This window comes from Corvus brachyrhynchos, unplaced genomic scaffold (genome assembly GCF_000691975.1).
Source record: "Corvus brachyrhynchos isolate BGI_N302 unplaced genomic scaffold, ASM69197v1 scaffold166, whole genome shotgun sequence".
In the NCBI taxonomy this organism is placed as follows: Eukaryota; Metazoa; Chordata; class Aves; order Passeriformes; family Corvidae; genus Corvus; species Corvus brachyrhynchos.
In genome coordinates, this window is record NW_008239671.1 from 3,069,794 (window position 1) to 3,092,256 (window position 22,463).

A 22,463-nucleotide genomic window follows, 5' to 3' on the forward strand; every position below is an offset into this window, starting at 1 on the left:
CCTGTCCCAGCGCCGGAAACGAGAGAGAGCTTGGAGGGGGAGTTTGCCTATTCTTAAATGTGGATCACAGAGGTGGTCACAACCTTAAGTGGCTTAGAGAATTGCCCATATTCAAACTGGCCAGCTGATAGGTTCTATCAGTTCCCAGAGGAAGCTGTAAGCACCCCTTAGCAAGGACATCCCTTCCGGGACTATGCTTGCTAACCTATGACACAGGGCTATTCCCTCGTGTTCACCACTGGGCACAGCTCTATTTGGAAAGCTGTTTTACCATCAACAAACAGAAGAATACTTCAAAGTGGAGGCAGTTTCTGTCTTGGGTGTGTACCCTCATCCTGGTTAATATCTCTGACCTCACAGCCTCTCCTTTCCCACTCTGTCTGTCTATAGCCAACCTTTACCAACAACCTAAAATGTTATTTTCAAATACCAAAGCCCATTTTTGGCCATGTCTTTTTATTATGGTGGAATCATCATCCATTAATTAATTCTCTCCAGCCCAATTAACAGCACCCAGAAATCTGTGACTGATCACACTTTGCACTCTGGATCTTCATTCACCCAGACTAGAACTCAGTTCAAAATACAGTAACTTGCAACTGCTGCAGCTGTCATTTGAAACTTCAGCTTGCTTTTGTGTGGATTTTTTTTTTTTTAATTTAACCTTGCATCTATTTCTAGTTTCTAAAGTTTGCTTTAGCTTTGTGATCACCTCCTCAGCAAAGGTAAGCCTCCCTCTGAGTTCAGAAATTCTTCTCTTGAAAAAAACTTTCCTTCCTTGCAGCAGGTTCCCTCTTCCACCTTAAGGATACAGCAGTGTATATATTCCCAGAAAGTGTCTTCATTCTGCCTGAATTTCTCACATTTATGGGCTTTAAAAAAACCCACCAGGTATTCCATATTTCTCTCTCAGAGCTGATAATCTTGGTTTACATAATTTTAACTTTTTATTTTTTTTTAATATTCTCCACATCAAATCCAATTGGTCATGTGATTTGCCTACATTCACCTTAAATAAAGGTATGTGAGAGCTTCTAGATATGGTTGATTCTACCCCACCACCCCTAAATTATCTATAGGCTGCTTTGACCACATTTTAAATAGAGATTTCCAGGGCATAGCTCATATGTGCAGCATCAGCTTCAGGCACAGTCTTGTTTTAGTACCTCATTGTAAATAAGAAATAAATCTGCTTCATGATACCAGGGTAAAAATGAAATAACAGAAGGTTTAGTAACATGAGAAACATCTTGTTTTCTCAGAAGCTAGACCTAGTAAGCTGCAACCTCTACACACTGAGCTGTTTAATCAATTCTGCATTGACTTCACTTGTCAAAACATTTATTTTTAATGTCATTTGTGTTTAAATTGATTCATTTTATTTGATCCCTTTCTGAACTGATCCTGAGTCTTTCAAGATATGGGTTGTTTATAAATATTTATTTGATGACTGGGATGATTAACTTGTACAGTTTTTTGTCTGTTGCACTAAGTTTTATATGTTTTCTTTTGCTGTTCATTGATGACCTTTAAGTCTATTGTCACTTATTTTTGCTGTCCAACAGTGAATGGAAATGTTTTGGTTGGGTGTCTAGACATGCTCATGGAAATCCTTTTGAAGAACAGAGATGCTGAAGAAATATCTAATTGAATGCAGCTTTTGCTGAAAAATCTGTGAAACGTTCCGGAGGGGTGAACACAACTCATGGCTTTCTGAGGAGTCCAGTGATCACCATGCTCAGACTAATTACCATGAAACAATCCCAGCATCAGATTTGCACCCATTGCCAAGCAATGTGTGTTTCCCAGTTCAAATATCAGTGTTAGGATGAAAACAAGGTGATAATATTGCACTGCAGCTCCTTCCCTGCCACAGAGCAGGTGAGGAGGAGGAGCACAACCCTGTGATGCCGTCTGCTAAATCCATCACTACTGGTGCTGAGAGATGACAAAAGCCAAGTTTTAACTGCATCTGCCTGGGACAGCTGAGTTTAGGGTCTGGTGCCAGGAATTAATTGGAACTAAACCAGATGATCATCCAGCTTGTGTCTTGATCTAAGTACAGCCACTCAAAATTGTATTTGTGTTCCAGCTACTCCCATGTGCAATGTGAGGAAGGGATGAGGCTGAAATCTGTCAGCACAAAACTAGAATGTGTTTGACACATGGTGGCAGTAGTTTGGCCATAGCAGAAGTCCTAGAAGGTGTCATGCTTTTTTTGTATTATTATGTATCCAGATAAAATATGCCAAATTTCCTTTTCAAACATAACCAAAGCCTAATTTTAATTAAAAGGTAATAAAGTTTATTTTAGATTGAAAGGACAGCCAGTCTTCTGAGAAATATGAAAACTGCGAGGGGAAAAATTGTAGCCTGTACATAAGTGAGTTGCACTTGTGATGTTGAGGTTAGAGTGAAAGCAGCTTTAAAATGAGATTCTTGAGACTCCCCCACATCCTCCATCTCAGGCACTGTCTTTAGAACTACTGTGAGTCCCAGATGAGAGCTTCAGTTTCCAGTTAACAGGTATTTTCTTGACAGCAGATATGATCTTTACTTTAGAGCTGCCAAGCTTTACAGCTGAGAGACCTCTTGCTCCACTGAGGAGCTGCAGAATCCTGCTCTCTGTGCTGTCAGTGAAGGCAGGTAGTTGTAAAGAATCTGATTTGGGCTGAGTCATGCTCTGGTTCTGCCCGGATTTCTCTGTTGTCCATATGGTGAGTCTAAAGCAGAGAGTTTAGGTATGTGGCTCTCCAAAATTAGGTAAATAGGAGAAATATAGGGATTTTTCTAAAAGTGAACAGACTAGAACAACCACAATGTCATCCAAAAGTTCTGCACTTGTTTTGTAAAGACAGAAAAAAACCCCCACCCAACAACTTTCCTTTACAACCAAATAGAAAGGAGCCTTTTTTCCAGCTGTTCTAACTTTGACAAAAACAACATCAGTGTGTGAAAAGGTTGAAGTAGATATTGGCTTGATCTACTAAGGTTTGTTTGCAAAAAACCTCCTCCTGCAATCAATGTCTGTGCTCTCTGGAAGTGCAGTGTTAATTCTGACTTTCAATCATGGATCAAACAGTCTTGATTTTTATCAAGACATAAAGAAACAAATGTGTTCATTATTTATCTGGTAGAAATTTTCTCTTTGACATGCTAATATATTAGGCTAACATGGGATTTGGTAGCTGCAGCACTTCATCATTTTTTATTTGGGAAATAACAGAAGAAGAGAAGGTAAAGCTGCATTATTACATGGCAGTAATTATTGCATGGCTGTCATTTGGATGTGACAGACTTCAGCCTGTGCCAGCTTTTCTTCCTTTCTCAAACCAGATTTTGCTAGTGTCTGCAGCCTGTTTAATATATTAGTGATGAAGCAAATATTTCTGCTGAAGCAATCACCCAACCTATAGGAGAATCTGCATAAAAATTCATGCGCCTACACAAGTGCATGACAATCTCTAATAGGAATCCATACCCCCTAATGCTGGAATCAGGTGCATTTCTAACAGGCTGCAGGTGGAGACATGAGGAAATTAATTTCAAGGCCCTTGATAATTGTTCACACTTCATCTTAAATATGCTGGTGAATCTGTCATTTTTTGGTAATTTACTTTTTTGTTGGATTCAGTGCTCACAATAAAGAGCCTCATCTCTTATCGACCTCCAAGGCATGTGATGGACACAAAAGCTGTCCATGAAGAGGAGGAAAATGAAACATTAAAAAAGAAAATGCAGATCGAGCTAAGGAGATAAAAGATGTCAGAAGAAAAAAAAAAAAGACAAATACAGAGTTGTGATAGGGAGAAAAGAAGCAGAAATCTAATTTTGGTGGAATGGAAATCTACCAACAGTGATATGGTAGGACACTTGTGTCACACCAGAGAAGTTACCCTGTGCAAAGGCTCAGTGACACTAAGTTTAAGAAGGGGAGCAAATAGACAAGGATTCAAGCTCCACCACACTGCAAAGCTGAGTAGATTTTCTGATAACCTAAAAACAAATCCCAGCTCTGAAATATATTTTTTTTATTCTCACACCACAACAAAACATTGCTGTTTTACCTCCTGTGGGATAGATAAGAGGTGTACTGCCAGATTCAACCAGTGAAATAGCTGCAGATCTTACATATTCTCCTTCTTGGTCCCAACCTGACGGTTGTATGCTTGATTGCTTCTCTGCAGGAAAGGCTGATGATCCTGTTTCCTTGAAGAATATTAAAGCCTGGAGTGCCACAGAGCACACCTACCCTGCAGAGCACACTGCTGTGGAAAGGCACCCTGCTGGTTTAAACGAGGCAGTGTGTCTGCCTCTGCTCCGTGTTCAGGCTGGCACAGCACGGCCCGTGAGACAGCAAATCCTCCTCTGAGCTGTGTCCAAGCACAGCAATCAGGAGCAGCCTCTCCCTAAATGCCCTCTCTCCTCTAGCTGGTTATAACTTGTGTGCTCCCTTTCCTGAAGCGTCCCAGAGCCTCCACTGCTGTGCTCAGGTGCATCTCCTTTGGGATCCAACCACTGTGAAAGCACAATTTTCCCACAGTCTCAAGGATGCTGTTCTTTCCATTTGCGTGGGATTAGCCAGGATTTGTCTCCTCCCAGAACTGAGGCTCATCTCAGCAAATTTGTGTGCCTAGCACCTCATTTTGCTTCGTGCCTGAGTTCCCTCTGCATTTAATAGAGAGCTATTCAGGACATGATTCATCTCACCTATCCTGGACATTATTTCGGGGATGTGATTGACCAATCTCTGCTGCTGTTTGTCTCAGTTAACTAGGGCTGGATGACTGGCATAGTCTAAACACTCAGCCAGTAGACAGCAAAATTTAGGTGGGGTATTTCAGGAATATGTGACAAAATATTCCTATTGTTCAGCTCCACGAAACCAGGCTCAAGTCAATGAAGCTTAAAATTCAAACAAGAACAGCAGCTTGTGGGTTTTTTGAGCTATCACTCTGCTGAGGGGTTCCTCTCTGGTCACCTACTCCTGCCAACAAGCTTTGACTGTATTGCACACTTAAAAAAACCCCAAACAAAAACCCTTCAACATAATTTAACTGGACAAAGGTAGGCAGATGCAACCCTAAGTATAATCAGCTTTCTGCCCTGTTTGATATGAAGAAAGAGGGAGTCCTCTTGTCCAGTCCAAATGATGTTTGCAAATCGCTGCATTGAACTAATTCAAGATGACACAATTTCCTTGTTGTCTGATGAACCTTTGTATCTATCATTCTTCTGTAAACTGCCCTCAAATGTGGTCTCTCAGTTGCTACAAAGTCCTGAGGAGATGCAGGGCTGCTGAGCTACAGCCCCTTGCATCGGCCAGCAGGTTCACCTGGGAAGTTTTGCTCTTACACAAACTGGAAAAGCCCATGAAAATCTTCCTAAATGCTACTTTCTACAGCTACCTTGAAGGATTTTGTTTATTTAAGTAACAGAAAACAGATTTAACATCCAGTATCTGATTTTGTTTGGGTTTTGGTGGTTTTGGGCATGGTCATTTCTGTTGTTTGTAGTGAAAATAAAAATGTATTTCACATCAAAAGGTGTGACTGCAAAAACTGTTGTAGGTTCCTCTGAGTCAATATCCCATAAAACTCTTTGTAAAATGGATGATGAATACTGGCAGAGAAGAAAGTGGGAACCTGCCTACTTTACTATTTATATATTAAATTTTACTATCTGATGACCATGTGAAGTCTTTGGGGATTATTGCAATAAAGCCCTTTTATTGTTCCATATATATTTTGCTACAGTTAATATTGGATTCAGTTTATGAACTGATGTTACCTGCTTAAGATACCATTTTCAGAGAATGCATACAGAGCAAAAATATGCTTTTGCAAGGAAGATATTAGATAAATATTGTACCTTTGTCTTTGTAGTCTGGTTTCCGTAGCAACTTGAAGTTGCACTATCATTTGATCAGCTCTTGACTGGAAAGCAAAACATTATTTTGGTCCAGAAAAGAAAAAATAAAAAGAGTTATTACCATCTTCAGTAAAACATATCATGGTATCCTTGGTAACACCACCATCAAAACCAGAGAGCATGCACTTATGCTGAAAAATCAGCTATGCATCCTGAAGTTTTGAAATATGAAAAAGGGGAGAGAAGGTGGGGGAAGGCTAGGAAAAATGTATTTTATAAAAAATTAATGGTGGATTGAGGTGCCAGGGCCAGCTGGCAGAGGGACAGTGGTGTCTGTGTGCTAAGGAGCTGTAAGAGACACCATGAGATGAGAGTGGGAGGGATGGTAGAGAAGATCAGATGTGCCCTGTATGAGGGACAGCTTCCATTTCTATCTTTCAGCTGGAATAATTCTTCCTTTTATGAACTGAAAGCTTTTGGGTCAGGTTTATTGAAAATGAAGCTGCATAGTTACACGTCTCAGTTTCCTATACACTGAGGGAATGGAGTCCTTTCATATGTAAATCTGATTTCAAGAAGGATGTTAAACCAAATAAATATAGAGTTAAAATACATTGGAAAATATACTCTTCTCTATTTAGTGCTTATCCAATTTTGGTCAAGTCTTCAGAGTCAGATTAATTTGATACAAAGGACTGTGGCAGAAAAACCCTTTCCTTGGGAAGCTCTCTGCTGAGAGAGGTCCCAAAATATTCCCTCAGAGTGGGACTATTTGATAATGTGGAAACTTTTGCAGTGAAAAGGACACTTTAAATTCAGAAAGCAGCTTCCACAGCAACTTGGTAATTGAATAGAACAGTTTGTTAGCATGTTTCTAGTTTTCCAACCTACGTTACTTGGAGCACACCAGTCCCACAACTTGTTGGAATATTTAAAATGGAACAAACTGGACAGAAATTGCCAAATCTTGATCTTCAAAACATGCCAGACAATGAACTTGATTTTATGGCATCACTAGACATGATCAAAACTTCATTTCTACTTCCCAGTCCCCTGCCAATGAAAGAAAATTCCTGGCAAATTGGTATTGCACTTGCTCCCTCTCTTTCTGTCCATCTCATTTTCTCCTAAATGCTGACAAGGCCCAATTCATGAAACAGATAATGTTGAAGCTTTGCTAAACGAGTGACAGTTGTAATGGTTATTTGCAACATTTTACTTCTGAATTCAGATGAGCAGTTCTAGAGCTAATCTCCGATATTTTGCATTCATCATGAGCTGATGTTTCCTAGGTATTCACCCGTGATGTGATTTACATTCACACTGATTTTCTATAAATGTTGAACTTCTGTGAGTGACACTGGAATACTTTCTCTGAACCTGAAAATAGACAGGCTCTGCTTAAAAATGGTGAATGGAAGTTTAAAGTCAACAGGTACCATTAAAAATTTTAATTTTCCCCATTTCCAGAGAAGAGTATCTGCAAGTATATGAAATTTGGCTTGATTGTGCCATTGCACAAAGCACTAAGGAAGGGGCTCTTGTGTACTTACAGAGCAATTATCAGATATTCAGACCTTAATTTCCTTCCAAGGCAGGTCAGTTCAGTCTGAATTTATTTCCTCCTTTCCCTTCCCCATCTCCTCCCCACCCTGTATGCTTTATTCACTTGACACAAAGGAATTAACCCTGGACATGGAAGAAAACAAAAAAAAACCATGCTGTATAAAAAAAGAGCCAATACCTACGGTCTTTCTTTCACAGCAATTCTTTATTTCTTTAGATGTGGCAAAAGACTTACCCATGCAGCCAAAACACCTTTCTTTGTTCTCCTTCTTCCCTCAGCTTCTGTCGAACAACACTGAAACTCTGCTAAATGCACCAAAAGAAGCCCTTTGAAACATTAGCTCTTACCCTGGCCGTTCCTTATCAAAGATGAAATGTTTCTTAATCAAATGGATATTAAACTTAAGAGCACTGCTTACAGTCACCATGCAGGTCTTGTAGCCAGTGTTTAAGTAATAAAGGGCACCAGCATCTCCACACAGCCAAAAATCCTCTGTGTGCTGAGTAAACAAAGCTGATAACGATCATTGTCTTTAGCATTCCGGGGAGATAACACATCACTCAGACTCTAATAAATGGGTTAAAGCAATACTTTTTGTCAGTTTCTAGGACCTGGAGTCATTAAGAATAAATTACTTTTTTAATTAAAGGTTTTTTTTATTACCTAATGAATGAATCTAAAATGTAAACTGCTGATTGAAAAAGGAAAATGGACATCAGCCAAGACTATGAATTCCAGTATATAAGAAAAAAATTGATGAGAGCCAGCCACACACTGCATTGACCTTCTCCAATTTGAACAGGTAGTTAGCATGTTTAAAGAGAATGGTACATTAAAATAATCTGAATTATCATTATTAAAATGCTGCTCCAGGTATAATTAGTATTTTATTATCATTACTGTTATGACTCAATTTCTGTCCTGGACAGATTTCATCTATTCTTACTTCTCTCCTGTCTCCATGAATTGTGAGTTCAGCAGCAACTAACAATGAAAGCTGTCACAGTCGTCTCACAAATTAATAGATCCTTGAGTCAGATGGAGTTCTCCCAGAAATTTATTCCCCAATCCAATTTGCCTGCACTGCCCTGTGATCCTGTAGTCCTGAACAAACCTGTGCTGACTGCTTCTTTAAGGTTCTCTTTTCCCAGTGGTCACAAAAATACCTGGACAGTCTTACTCAAGTGCTCATGTCTTTGGAAGCCCAGAAAGCAGGAGGTGAAACTGCTCTGCTGGTGATCAGCCACACAAGCCTCCACCTTCCTGCACCCCACAGTCCTCTGCAGGAGGTAATATCTCCCTCATACACAAGAAACCTGTTCTTACAGCTTGGCTTTGTTCATCATTTGATTGTCATCATGCAATTATTACACACCCCCCTCCCTGCTGATGCATTTTAATCACATCATCTCACCCCAAGTGTTCTCTCTGGAGACTCTCAAGGTCAGAGATTCTCACGCCAAATTGTGTGAGAGGGTCATCCTCACACTCCTCACGTGTTGTATCACTCCTGGCCAGGCAGTGTTTAATATCATATCATAATATCTTTGTGTTTCGAGTGATAATTAAAATCACCACTTTCCTGGGGATTTATTCTTGGCGTTGCTTTTCTGTCAAGCCTTCACAGAGCTCTGCTTGCAGCCAGCAGTCTCGTCACCCCATCACTTGGTGTTGGTCTTGGCTCAGAGCCACTGAGATAAAGGTGCTCAAGTCCTCAGGAGCCACCACTGGATACTCACCCACGGCACCACTTACCTTGGCAGATCCATTTTCTAGACTTTTCTTTGTCTTGTCTGAAAAACCTAATACATCCCTTCTAGAAAATCATCCTATTCTCACATTAAAAAATCACCATACTCAAAGGCAGAGTATAGGAGAAAGGTTCACAAAGGATGTCTGGACTTCAGGCGGCTCTCTTGAAAGCTGTTTATTGCATAGGTGAAGTTACAGCATTTCAGGGAGTGGGTATCCAGAGCCAGCCCTACAGCTGCCAGCTCCAGCTGTAGGCATACCTGGAGCCCCTTTCTGTTCAAGTTACAAAGCATTTTATACTTTTCTTTGCAGAGTATCTTAACACATAACAATCAATAAGCACCATACACAATACCTTTACATCTGCCTATAGCCTATCATAACTACTACCATCACCATATTATAGTCATTCTTATCCAACCACGAGAGTAAGTAAGTTACAATTTAAGCTTACAGTGGAAAATTCTCAGACCTCTCTTTTTCTTCCTACATCGACATTTCTTGTTTGCCTGCCATATCTCTCTTTTTGGTAAAGACATGTTTTCTATTTACTTATGCTCTTCTTGAGACTTATTTACTTGGTGAAAAACATGTCTTTGTTTGTAGTCACATACCTTTGTCCTGCTCCTAAAAATCTCCTTCCAACTCATCTCCAACCTTTGCCTTCTCAGCGATCAGTGTTTCAGCAAAACAGCTTTTACTCTATATCAAAACTTGCTTCCATTTCTACCTCATCCTCAGTTTCTACATTCAGAGATCTTTCTGCCAAGCCTACATACCTGTGAAACTTTCTTACCAAACTTTCATCATCCCCAACAGCAAAGAGTTTCCCTGGTGAATTATCTCCTCCATTTAACTTTTGCCCATATTTTTATACGTACCTGTTCAGCTTTTACTTCCAGTCACTTGATGTAATGATTGGTTTATTCTGTTTTATGTGCTGGGTGTTTTTGCTAGATAAAAAAATCACTTTGCCTGATGGAGCCAGTGATAGATTGTGAATTGATCACCTCTTTATCGTCTCTTATATAAATGATATTTATATTTAATGAACTAGAAGGAAAAGAAAGAAAAAGTAAAGAAAGACAGTGTGCAAATATGTGTATATACATACATATATATATATATATATATATATATGCACACACTTTCAATTTTTGGTGATTTTTCAAAATTCTGTCCTTTCCATTTCCAGGTGTTTGGTTTTTTTATTTTTTAAATTATTTATCTGGTAGGATTTACCAAGACCATGATGACAAAAGCTGAACGACGCTTCTTTTTGTTCCTAACATGTTTTTATTTGCTTATGATTTGCTAAGACATTTCAAGCAAGATGAACATGTCTGAACTCTAGAGGATGTGTTCATCCTACTGTGGTTATAGGTTGTGATGTGCAATCATTAAGGATTCATAAAGGTTTCTAATAATAATCTTTAGGTTGGTGTCACCAGGATTTTTCTGAAACTTTCACCTTTCTAAATTTTTCCAAGTTCATTCTCTGCCTCAGGTTTTTCTTCTTAAAATTTTTTAGCAAACAGAATTATTGCTTTCTCCTCAAGGAACAAGAAGTGAAAAAATGCTGAAAAATAAAGTACCTAGAACTTGTTTTGAAGAGCCCTGCATGCTGAACATTTGAGAAAACAGAAAGTTTGTCAGAGAGAAAATTTAAAAGCTTCCTTCTTCCAGAATGAACTGAATGATATTTGAGGCACTAAAAGTTATAAAATTCCAAAGTAAAAATTTGCATTGCCTGTTCTGAGTTTCACCATTCTTTTGATATGTATCTGGCTATGAGCACTTTAAAATCAATCTGAAATTTCTTTTTGGGTTTATATTTAAATCTTAATAAATTGCATAGAGAAGCACCATAGTTGATCTGCTGACTTTTAAAAGTCAGCTATCATGCTGAGTAGCTGACTGCTTTAAAAAGTCAGAATTTTAAAACTAGCGCTGGTCTATCTGGTGTTGCCATGTGGTGAGACCAGACGAGAGTAACAGCATTCAGTGCACAAGGAGACATTCACAGGCCTTTGCTTTATGTGGCTTTTCATCCTTTCAGCTTTTGGTGCCCAGGCTCTGGAAGATCCTTCACAGCATAATTCCTAATCCAGAGAAGCTTTGTACTCTGCCTGGACTCTGAGCAACCTGGGATAGTGGAAGGTGTCCCTGCCCATGGATGGGCTTTAAGGTCCCATCCAACCCAAAGCATTCTGTGATTCTGTGATTCTGTGATTCTATGACTCTAGAGGAAGCACCAGAGATGATACACACAAAAACCACTGGATCAGAGCAAGGTCTGCACATCCCAAAAGCCTCTTTCCATCAGTGACCTGTAGCAAATTCCTAGAGAAAAACTAATAACTGGGTGAGTGCCCAAGATTACTTGCCCAAAATCCTCTTAGCTTCCAACAACGCCCTCTGTAGAGACACCTTGAACAACTTGTGTTGTTCTTTATAATTGTTAACCACAAAATTACATTTTTTGTTATAAAAATATCCCTTCGGTATCTTCCTTCCATTAAATTGTCCCATCATTTCTAGAATCATGGGCACTATTATTGTGCATAGCACTTTGTGACAGAGATTTCCACACCTTAATCACAGATCATGTGAAGAAGCAGCTTCCCTACACTTCAGCTGAGTGTTGTCAATGCTCCCTTTTTTCTTAACATCCATCCCAAGTTCCCAGATTCCTGCACAAAAGTTTTGAAGTGGCTGCAGGAACCTGTGCTAACAGCCCATGGCTTTCAGGCCACAGCAGCTACAGTTTATGGCTCTCTCTGGAGAAGCCAGAGTTCAACCTTTAAAGCCAACAACTCAACCAAACATTGATTAACAAGACCTGCACCTATGTCAGGAGCTGGAGGTGTCAGTCAGAAATACAAAGGTGGCTTTGGACCTGTTCCCTGCCCTTGTCCCTCACTGCCACCCCTGGGTTCAGCACGACCAGCTAAACCTTAGCCCCTTCCTAGGCAAGAAATTCCATAAAAGTCACACATCATTAAAATTTCCACTTTTCTCGTGACCCACTACAACCTCAATTTTGCAATAGTCCAAGCAACTTGCAGAATATCTTATCTATTCCTGCATAATTGTGGGAGATACTGAACATCCCAAGTGCTTTTTATATAAACTGAGACATGGTAATCAAAGTTCCATGCAATTTTGGGTGTCTCTTTTTTTTTACTTTTCTGGGAGGAGCAATAACTTGTCTATTTTTATGTGACTGCATTTCTAATTTACAGCAGAATCTCCTACAGCTTGGAAAATGTACTTTCTTATATAAGTCTTATAAATCAAAACACTAATAAATAAATATTGCATATACCAGGCAAGCAGCAAGTCTGCAAATCATTTTTCTGTAAGTGCACAGTAAACCTTACCTTGGCAAGGTTGTACAGGTGAGGTGTCACAAAGATTTGTAGGAAAAAAAGAATGCTGGCATACACAGAATTTTAGATTGAAGTTTCCATGTCACGGTGCTGTCAGCAGCCACTTTTGCAGGGTGCTCTCAGGGTAAGTAAGGCAAACTGCACCCTCATCTTACCAAGGAGGAGTGGGGGATGAGATCAGGGGTATTTTTTATCTCTATTAGTGCCAGTGAAGCTGCACCTGAAATACAGGTCTGGTTTTAGCTCATCAGTTCAAAAAGGATGTGGAGGGAGAGGCTTGAGCATCTGGTGAGGGAGCTTGGGTTTGTGACCTGCCTGGAGACGTGGGGGAGCTGGGTCCTGTCTTCTGGTGAAGGGGATACCAAGGAGGTGATCTAAAGTCAACCTGATCTACTGGAAGAGTATTGCAAAGAAAAAAACCAATTTTTTTCCCATTACTAGCACTGGCAGTGGGGCCAGGCTGAATCTTGGGAGGTTCAGCTTGGACAGTGGACAATCCCTTCCTACCAAATGGGTGTTGCAGCACTGAACAGGTTCCACAGAGAAGCTGTTGACCTCCACTCTTGGAGACTTCTGGGCTAAGTCAGACAAAGCCAAGGCTGACCTGATCTGCTGATGGTGCTGGTCCTGCTTCGAGCAGGAGGCTGGACTGAGTGATCTCTGGAAGTCTCTTCCAAGCAGCATCTCTGTGAATCCGTGGGGATATCCATGATTTCTTGGCTGAGGCTGTTGGATGGTCATGCATACAGTGAATTTAGCATGAAGTTATTACTTTTTCACAGGGTTTTGCTGTAATGCACAAAAGCAGGGGGTAGTGAAAGACCAGTGCAAAGGTTTTGTTGTCACACTCTACTTTTGTGGAGGTATCAGCTGTTAAAAAAACACCTTTTCTCTGTCTCCAGATTCAGGCCATCCCCAACTACACAGTTTCCTTTAGTCCTTCAGAATTTGCCTCATAGGATGAAGACAATTCCACAAGCAAATAATATTCAGTGCTCTCCTTTGGGGGATATAATGGTTATTGCTCACACTTACCTTACAAACAGCTGAGTGAAGAGACATATAAAATCCAGGCAATTTACAAGGCAAAATAAATAGGATTTGCAGGTGCAGTTTAATTTACTGGCAGGAAACAAAATGTCATGTTGGAATAACTTGTTTCTGAGAAGGAGAAGGAAAGTTAGAAAACATGAGCCCTGGTGCCACTGCAGCTTGGGTGTTTCTCTGTTTCTCCATCATTGAGCACAGGGGCTGCATTTTAGGTTTTAATTGATAGAAAAGGGCAACAGGAGACAAATCACAACAACCTGATCTGTTTTGATAAGACAGTGGGTAACTAATGACTAATGAAACTAAAGATATGGGATAAGAGCTTGCAAAAAAACAAAAACAAAAAAAAAAGAAAACCATCCTCTGAAAGCTTTTTGATTTTTCCCACTCGTAGCTGGAAGGTGGTGTCACTGAGACCCCCCCTCCTAAAACCACAACTACAGTTCATGGAAAAGTGACTTTAATGACTTTTCTTTGGCATTCCCCAGACCTATTTAGCACTATTTAGGAGGCCACTGTGAGGTAGTTTCAAACCTTAATAAATTAATCCAGGAAGAACTTCTGGATATAGCAGCTGTATTTTTCAAGCCAGAGGACTTGTATCAATCCACAAACTCCTCTGGCCAGAGTAGCTGAACTGAATGGACAAATTCCAGGTGATATTTAACTGCCTAAGTTAATACGAAGACTAACATGTCCCATTTGCATCCTAGACTTTTTACTCTTCCATGAAAAAAAAAAATCTACCAGGACATCTGTTCATCTTTTTAATATACTCTTAGAGCTATGAAACAGAAAATGCAGACAAATTAAATAAAGTGGAGAAGAACATTTAATTTTATTAAATAAAAATACTTATGAGACTCTTTTTCTATGTCTCTCTCTTTTTTTAAAATTTCCTCTACATCCATGCTGTTTGAGTAATTCTAAAAGGAGTCACTAACAGATTGCTAGGATAAAAGTGCATGTGTAGGTAAATTCAAGTCACTATTTGCTAAGACAGAAAACGACCTAGTTTTTATTAATTTACCTTGAACTTTAAGATAATATCCAGCAATTCTAGCTGAATGAAAATGATCCAGACTATGTCTTCAGCAGATCTGCATATCTGTACAGAGATCTATATAAATTACAAATGTTTCCAGCACTGTTGACTAATTTTTTTTAAAACGCTCGTTTTTCCATCTTTCTTTTAGCTGAAAGGTAAAATGAAAATAATGACCAGCACAAAACTGTATTTCCCCAAAGTCTGTACTGGTAGACAGAACTTGTTCTCATGAGGGAAGCTTACAGAGATAGAACAATAAAGGCGGGGTGGGCTTCCAAGTCTGCAGCAATTAGGCCAATTCCTTAGTCACTAGACTATCAATTTATTCACAAGATGGAATGGCTTCCTGCAGACTTAGTGCAGCCTTCAGGCTGAGCTCAAATTAAGGTGCTTAGTCCAACAAATGGATGGTGAGTCCCCTAATCCAGAGAGGCAGAGCTGGTTGATCTTAATTTATTTGAGAAGTGTGTAGATGTCTCCAGCTGACCCAGTGGGCTGCAGTCCCCATGAGGTACAACCTCAGGGTGCTGCTAAAAAGAAATGTTCCCGTCTCCTTCCTACCTGTCTCAGTTGTCCCCTTGCGCTGAGTCTCAGGGTCATACAGCCCCAGGATGGATCAAATCAGGGACCTGGGGCAATGGAAAACTAAGCCATTCCCCCAAAAATGGTTTTGTCCCCTATGAGATGCAGTGCAGCTGCAGTCCTGACAATCTGCTGGTTCTGCAGTGATGTGACAGCTCAGTGTGGTGCAGATGTGCCAAGAACCAGGCCCCATACAGGGAAAAAAAGAGACCAGAGAGCTGTGAGAAGATCCAGCCACTGCTAAAATAATACAAAGCTACTGGTTTTGTTGCAACCAGTAGCCCAAACTAACACTGCACTTGGTGCAAGTCAACACTGTACACTTTTAGGTGCAACGAGTTTTATTCCTGGTGCCTAAATTTGGGCCAGTCCCCAGATCTGGCCAGTGATGGGCTCAGAAGTGAGAGACATGATTCCATCGGCTGTTATTTCTTCTCATGGACACCAACATAGAGGCATTTCAGCAGCCTTTCCCACTGAAGAAACTCAGAAAAAGGAGCTGCAAAATGCTCCTGCTTCCCATAAATTATACGTAATTATGGATTACAAACATTTTTAGAGTGAAGATTTTTGTCTTTTTTCTGAACCACCTGATGCATCTCTCTGGGGCTGTGCTGTAATGGACTGAAATGAGCACTTCTGGAAACAAAGCTGCTGATGATTCTCAGGAGTAATTTAACATGCCAGTCTTTGCTCTTTGAGGTTCTTCTCTTCCCTGATGAAAATCAACAAAATGACTTTTTCTTACCATCAACCAATCTGAATTTCTTTTTGCTCCAAATGTTTCTATCTCTCTGCATCATGGTGATATTTTTTGTTGAGGATAAGCTAGTTCTTCCTAGAGACAAAAATGGCTTGTATTAAAAAACTTATGGATTATGTAGGATCAGAATTTTATTATTTTGCCTACTTGCAGTGCGATAAAGACACTGAAATAAAGCATTGCCGAATGTCATAAAAAATTTCAACAATTGTAATAAAACCAGCTAAATATGTCAGTGTGCTATGAATATATACTCAGCATTTAAGTATACAGAAGATGGCACTCAGGAACAATTATTGAATGAGAAAGAACTGGATTTGTTTTGAACTGATAGTCTCCTTACAGTAGGTAGTGTAAAAGACATAGGTTTTTTTCAGTTCTGTGTTTCTTACTCACAAAACAAAAAGGAAATTCCTTCCACCACCTACAAAATAATCTTTTTTAGTGGAGTTCCAATTCTCCCTCAGCCATCCATTAAGTTCTGCTCTCAGATTTAAAAAGAGGACTTAGGTATATTAATAAACAATATAAAACTTATAAAAGCTTATTAAAAAAAAATTACAAAGCTTATAAAAACTAATATTGATCTCTCAGTCACTTTCAGAGGTGATCATGACACAGTCCCTCAGAATGGACTCAAATTTGCTGTAGAAAAAACCTGTATCATCTGTTCTTGTTGGGGTTTTTTAAGTAACATTTCAAGATAATTTCAAACTAAATGCCTGAAAAATGATCTTCAGAAGTCTAAAGCCCTCAGTGCAATTTTCAATTTCAAACCAATCCTTTTTTTCACCTACCTTAACATCACCAACTAGGTAGGGAGGTGCTCAGCTTTAGGTTGCACCTGGAAAATTCTGGTTGCCCCAGGATAACCTCAGAGCCCGGCTACCCTACAGCAGAGTGGTGTTACTGGAACTGCAGGGGGATGTTACTGGAATTTTCCATGCCATGAAAAATACTCATGAGAGTTCCCAGGATTGCAGTGATGCTGAACTTTTCCTACAAGGGGTCAGTGAGGTTTCAGAGAGGGTTGGGGTTTGGGGCAGTGTCCCCTGCTATCACCAGTTTCCAGCTCTCCAACTGGTTTGGTCTTTCCAAGTGGCCTTCACTGCCATGATAAAAGCTGTATCAGAAGGCAGCACTGAGGTTACCTTTTCCTCTCACTTTCCCCTTCAGCAACACATTTCCTGCACTGATTTACTCTCAGGGGACACATTACATCACACCTGCAGCAGGGTTTTTATGCCTCTGCGTGTGGCTATGGATGATGAGCAGTGTTTCTGGCTGCAGGGAAGGGGAGGTTGCATGACCCCATTATCTGAGCTGGGACTGAGATGACAAGATCCCCATCTGTCCAGGACCCATGGAGATACAGCAAAGAAGCCGTGGTGAAAATCAGGGCATGCTCTGTTGCAGGTGCAGTGTCAGACACAAGTGTCCCTCTGCACCTCCTGTTTATCCCCTTGAGCTCTGGGTCACACTGGCTATTGAGCTGTCCCAGAGATGGCTCACAGGGCTTTGAATGCAGGCTGAACAAGCTCTGGACAACTGAGAAAACACCAGCTTGACTTCCCCATGTTGAAGTGAGCCTTCCCTTTGTTAGTGGGGATGTGATGGGCTACTGAGAACAGGACTATCCAAGGCAAGCCCTTCTTTTCTGGTAGGTGCCCAGCATGTCCCCAGATGAGTCACAGAAGTAACAGCAGTGTACACTTAAACATGGCATCCACACAGGCTCCTCTTCTTCCCTGAAGCAAATATGGCTCTCCATGTCTGAAAATCTTGATATGACTAAGTCAAAGAAAGCTTTGTAAACACTAGGGAGCACTTCCAGGTCATTCCGGCTTGGCCACATCAGGAGTCTCATGTTTTGCCCCTCCAGAGAAGTCAGACTATTCATTTCATCAGTCCCTTACGTGCTACACTGGCTTGCTCTCACATTTTCTGTTTCAGCCATCTAAATATCCCTTTCCTACATTTAGTAATGAAAGACAGTGAAGGTTCAGTATTATCCAGTTATTCAGCAGTCTTATCACTCTTCTGATGTCTCCCTTGCTGGAATGAAGGTAGTCCCTGCTGAAAAAGATGGGATTGTTTATTGTGGTCTGCAGTTAATTGAGTGGCTCTGCCCTCCACTCTGCCTGAACAGAACAGCATCTCACTTTGCTTTACCAGAATCCAATCACTGAGGATTTCAGGCAGGGGGGAGGTGGACAAGTAGGAAAATGTGACCCTGAACAAATAACTTCCAAGGGTAGAAATTCTTTCCTTCTGCCTCATTAAACCTCACCCATGATTTGCCTCCCTTCAACACAAGAATACAGAATTGCCATTTGAGAACAGAGCAATGGCCCATCCAACGCATCCTCATAATCTGGCCCACACGGAATGCTTCAAGAAGGAGTGTAAAACACCATAATACATCTAATTGGACAATAATACACCACAGGGGGAGATTTCTGACTGACTTCATCTGGTGATCAGGACATTATCTGAAATATGAGAACGGACACCCCTTGTAATTTTTCACTGCAGCCACTGTGTTACTGCAGCAGCTGTTCCTTGCTGTAGAAATAGCTGTGCTATTGCTTTCAGTTGGACAAAACAGGTTTCCTCTTATGCATTCATGCTTTAAAAACAGCCACCTCATGTCACATTAGGTTTCTCTCCTGGTTCCTCTTATGCTGCTTTGCTGGTGTGTTTTGTTAGCATCTGACATACGGGGTTAAAAATTTGTGCCAGTGATGCTCCGGGTTGTTTGTTGCCTTCTGAATTCTTACAAAAAAAAGAAAAAAAACACCCTTGAGTAAATAAAAAGGAGAGAAAGAGTAAAAGCAAAAGAAACAGATAAATGAGAGAAAAAATAAAGAAATGCAGAACTTGTCACATATACTGCTAAAAGAAAAGATAAAATTAAATACTTGTATAGCATATGGTCAAAAATTTGCAGGATTTTGACGTGACTTAAGACCAAATTCTTGCAACTAAATTCTTCTGCAGGTATGAGACATCAGTGGTGTTGCAGAAACTAATCAGAAGAATTTAATACATGTCATATACAAATAAAGAGCCCTTCTGGGACATCAGCTCATCCCCACCTTGAATCCAGCAGCTCTGAAAATGAACATTAATTCTCATTTAATGTTTTGAACTTTCGGTGGTTTCCCTCACAGACATTGTTTAAACCTTTCAGTGTTGTAAAAAACTGTGATGATGGAAAACAATGCAAACAGCTGAAGCAGATCTGCACGAGGTTAAACCAATTGCACAGATGCACAAAACCACACAATAAAGGACTGTGGCTGCAGCACAGGGACCCTGATTTGTCTTGCCCTTCAAGTGGTAAGATCTGCCAGCCTGTCACTCACCTGAAATCACAACCTCAGTATGGCCATATCTGTGTCTACATCTACAACTGTATTTGTATGTACAGACATGAAGAGAGCCTGCAATGTCAGCTCTGTGAAAACATTGAGGGTCTAAATGAAATTCCATCAGTTGAAACATGAGTACTATTTTAAATCCACTTTTTTTCATGACCCACACCAGAAAAAGATCAAGGGCTAAGCTAAGTCTAAGACTTAAAAATTCTTTAACAGACTTTGTTAGCATGCCTAGAAAACAGGCATCAACATTTTAGGCTTAATTCCAAAAATCCAAAATTTAAACACCAAAATAAACTAGAATTTTGGGCAACAGATCTAATTGCATTCAGGGAAATCATGAAGTCTTGTTTTATGTCTAGCAGTTTCTCCTGTATCATCCTCTTTGCAGTCTGGGGTTCAGAAATGAAAAATCTTTCTAAAATATGTCTGCTTAAAGGTCACATCCTGGATTTGATGCTGAATTAAACACCGTCATGTTTGGGGAGTCTCCAAAATCAATTTTGCCCTTGAGGAAATAATTTTTAAACTACTTTTAACCCCTTTACTGTTTTCTTGGCAACTACTTATAGAGCAATCTTTTGCCTTGTCTTAGTGTACAAAATTACAGGGAATCCACATGCAAATACAATTTGGGATAACCTGCAAGATCCTTTCTCCTTGCTGTCTTTTTTTTCATGAAACTTCACACATTTTTTCAGCTTTAAGTTAGCCCAGATGGAGACTTGTCCCTTTGCAACACCCCCTGGCAGCTTGACCTGGCTGGAGCAGACACAGCTCCCATCCAGCTCCCTGCTGAGCGCCTGGGACATGGTCCAGGCAGCACACGAGAGAGAGATGCCAGCTGACACACCCCAAAGAATGAGACTTTCCCCAATTCCAAGAGAATATGAGACAAAGCACGGTGTCAATAGTACCAGAACACCTGGCACTCCCAGTGTTTCCCGCAATGCCAGTGAGCTCAGTCCATTTAACTGCAGGATGTGCGGGCAGGGAGCTCACACAGAGCAGAGATCAATCAGAGCAGGAAACCTGTGCTCTGACAAACACACACTGCATTTCTGCTCACTGCTGGGATGCTGCTGCTTCTCAGTCTCTAAACTGACCTAGGCTGTGAGTTTCCCATGGCCCTGGGGACAAATGGCATTGCTGCAGTGGCATCCAAATATTTAACCAGCCTTGCCCAGAAGACAGTCCAGGCTATTGGAAACTGCCTAAATTGTTTTTACCTCCAAAACAGGCAAGAGTTTAGCTATTTTGGGGCTAGAATAACCTTGGCCTCTTGCATTTATAAGTGTACCTTCAAATCATGCCTTCAAATCAATTCACCATGATTAAAAAATAATTGCACCCCTGGTATTTAGGATTTCTTCTACACCCCATCAACTGTCCATCAACACTTAGGATCCAAGCCACATTCTGCCATCTTTTCTCTGCTCTACAAGATGTATCAGGGTGAAAAAGGCACAAAGAAAGTCATGGTGGGACGCTGATGGCTTCTATCAACACCAAACCCTCAGGAACGGGCATCACTTACACTCTTATTCTCTGCCAGCTTCTCTGCTTATGCAACTGCTCAGCTGGAGCTGCATCAGTAACTTGATGCCCTCAGTGAGCAACAAAAAAAACCAAAAAAACAAACATGTCTCAGTGTCTGGTCAGGCAAGTGTGTCATTTCCGAGGTGTGAGGGCCGGAAGGGACAACAGCAATAATCTGCTCTGACATCCTTCATTACAAAAATAGATCAGGCAGACATCGCCCTTTACTCAGACATTGTTGCCCTGAGCAACTTCTGCTTGAGCTAGAACAGACTGCCAGAAATTGCTTCTTTTTAAAGGCATGGCCAAAGCCTTTAAAACGCAGTAAGAGTCTATTGGTGGCAATTGGAGTTTGTTTAGTGGTTGCTGAGATCAGCTAGAAGCGTGTTAAGGTTTGCATTTACATATGTGAGTATGCATTTGTATACTTTTCTCCCAAATACTAATCTTTCTTAAGGGGGACAGGAAAAAATCCATGCAAGGCTGCATTCCCTCACTGGAGCTTGCAGAGGCTCCTGGGGCTTGGTGAATCCAGCTCCCCACAGATTGCTTTGTTCTAAATAACTCTTAAATAAAGGAGTTCTTTTGGGATTGATGATCCATTTCCCATCACAACAGCACAGAAAGACATTTAAAAAGCTGCTGTCCCTCAGAGAGATTTCTGTTGTGCAAGGCATTACTATTTCAGTATAGCTGGTCAAATAAACATATTAATTAGGCTTTTATTTATGTTCTCTCAAATACCATTTAACCCAATTCTCCCACTATTTTTATGTATTAAAAGAAGAAACAACAGCAAAAATAATCACATTTTCATTTTGCAAGACTGGCTAGAGACTAATTTTGCAAATCAGTCTGAATATGATAATGGTGGGATTGTGTTCAATGTCACTACAAAATAGCAACAATGAAAAATGTAGCTTGCATGCAGAATTTCATAGACAACAAAAGCTCCTCAAAGCTGTGCAGGTGCTACATCCCTCTTGATTTCAACAAGATTTGTTGTCAAACTAATTTTTGGGCACTGAACCTGAGCAACCCAGGAGATCCCATTACTTCTAGTAGGATTTGTTCCTCTCAATTAGGCATTTTTAAAAGTAATTCCATCTCTCCTCCTCCAGAAAGGGGGCACATGTGACCTACTTCAATGCTGAGGAGGAAAGGCATGTTTCAGTTTTTGAAGTACCAGATTTGAGACACCAGACCTGCAGCAGGGCTGTGGTGTTGCCTTGTAGATAATCCAATACTCACTCTCCTGGTGCTGAATTTACCTCAATGGCCATTTCTAATCCAGGGCCATTTGTCACTGGGCAGTGGAAAGACAATTTTTATCTGCAACACCCTAATTACCTCCTGGCTGCTTTCACTCCCACCCTCAGCTGCTTCTCATAGGAGAGGAAAATTTTGAATAACTGTCAGAATCTACTGACTCTCCATTTTTAGTGTTTCTTTATGAACTTTAAAATATTTTTGAAAATTTTCGAAGGCCTTAAAGCAAGTTCTCATGCACTTCCCA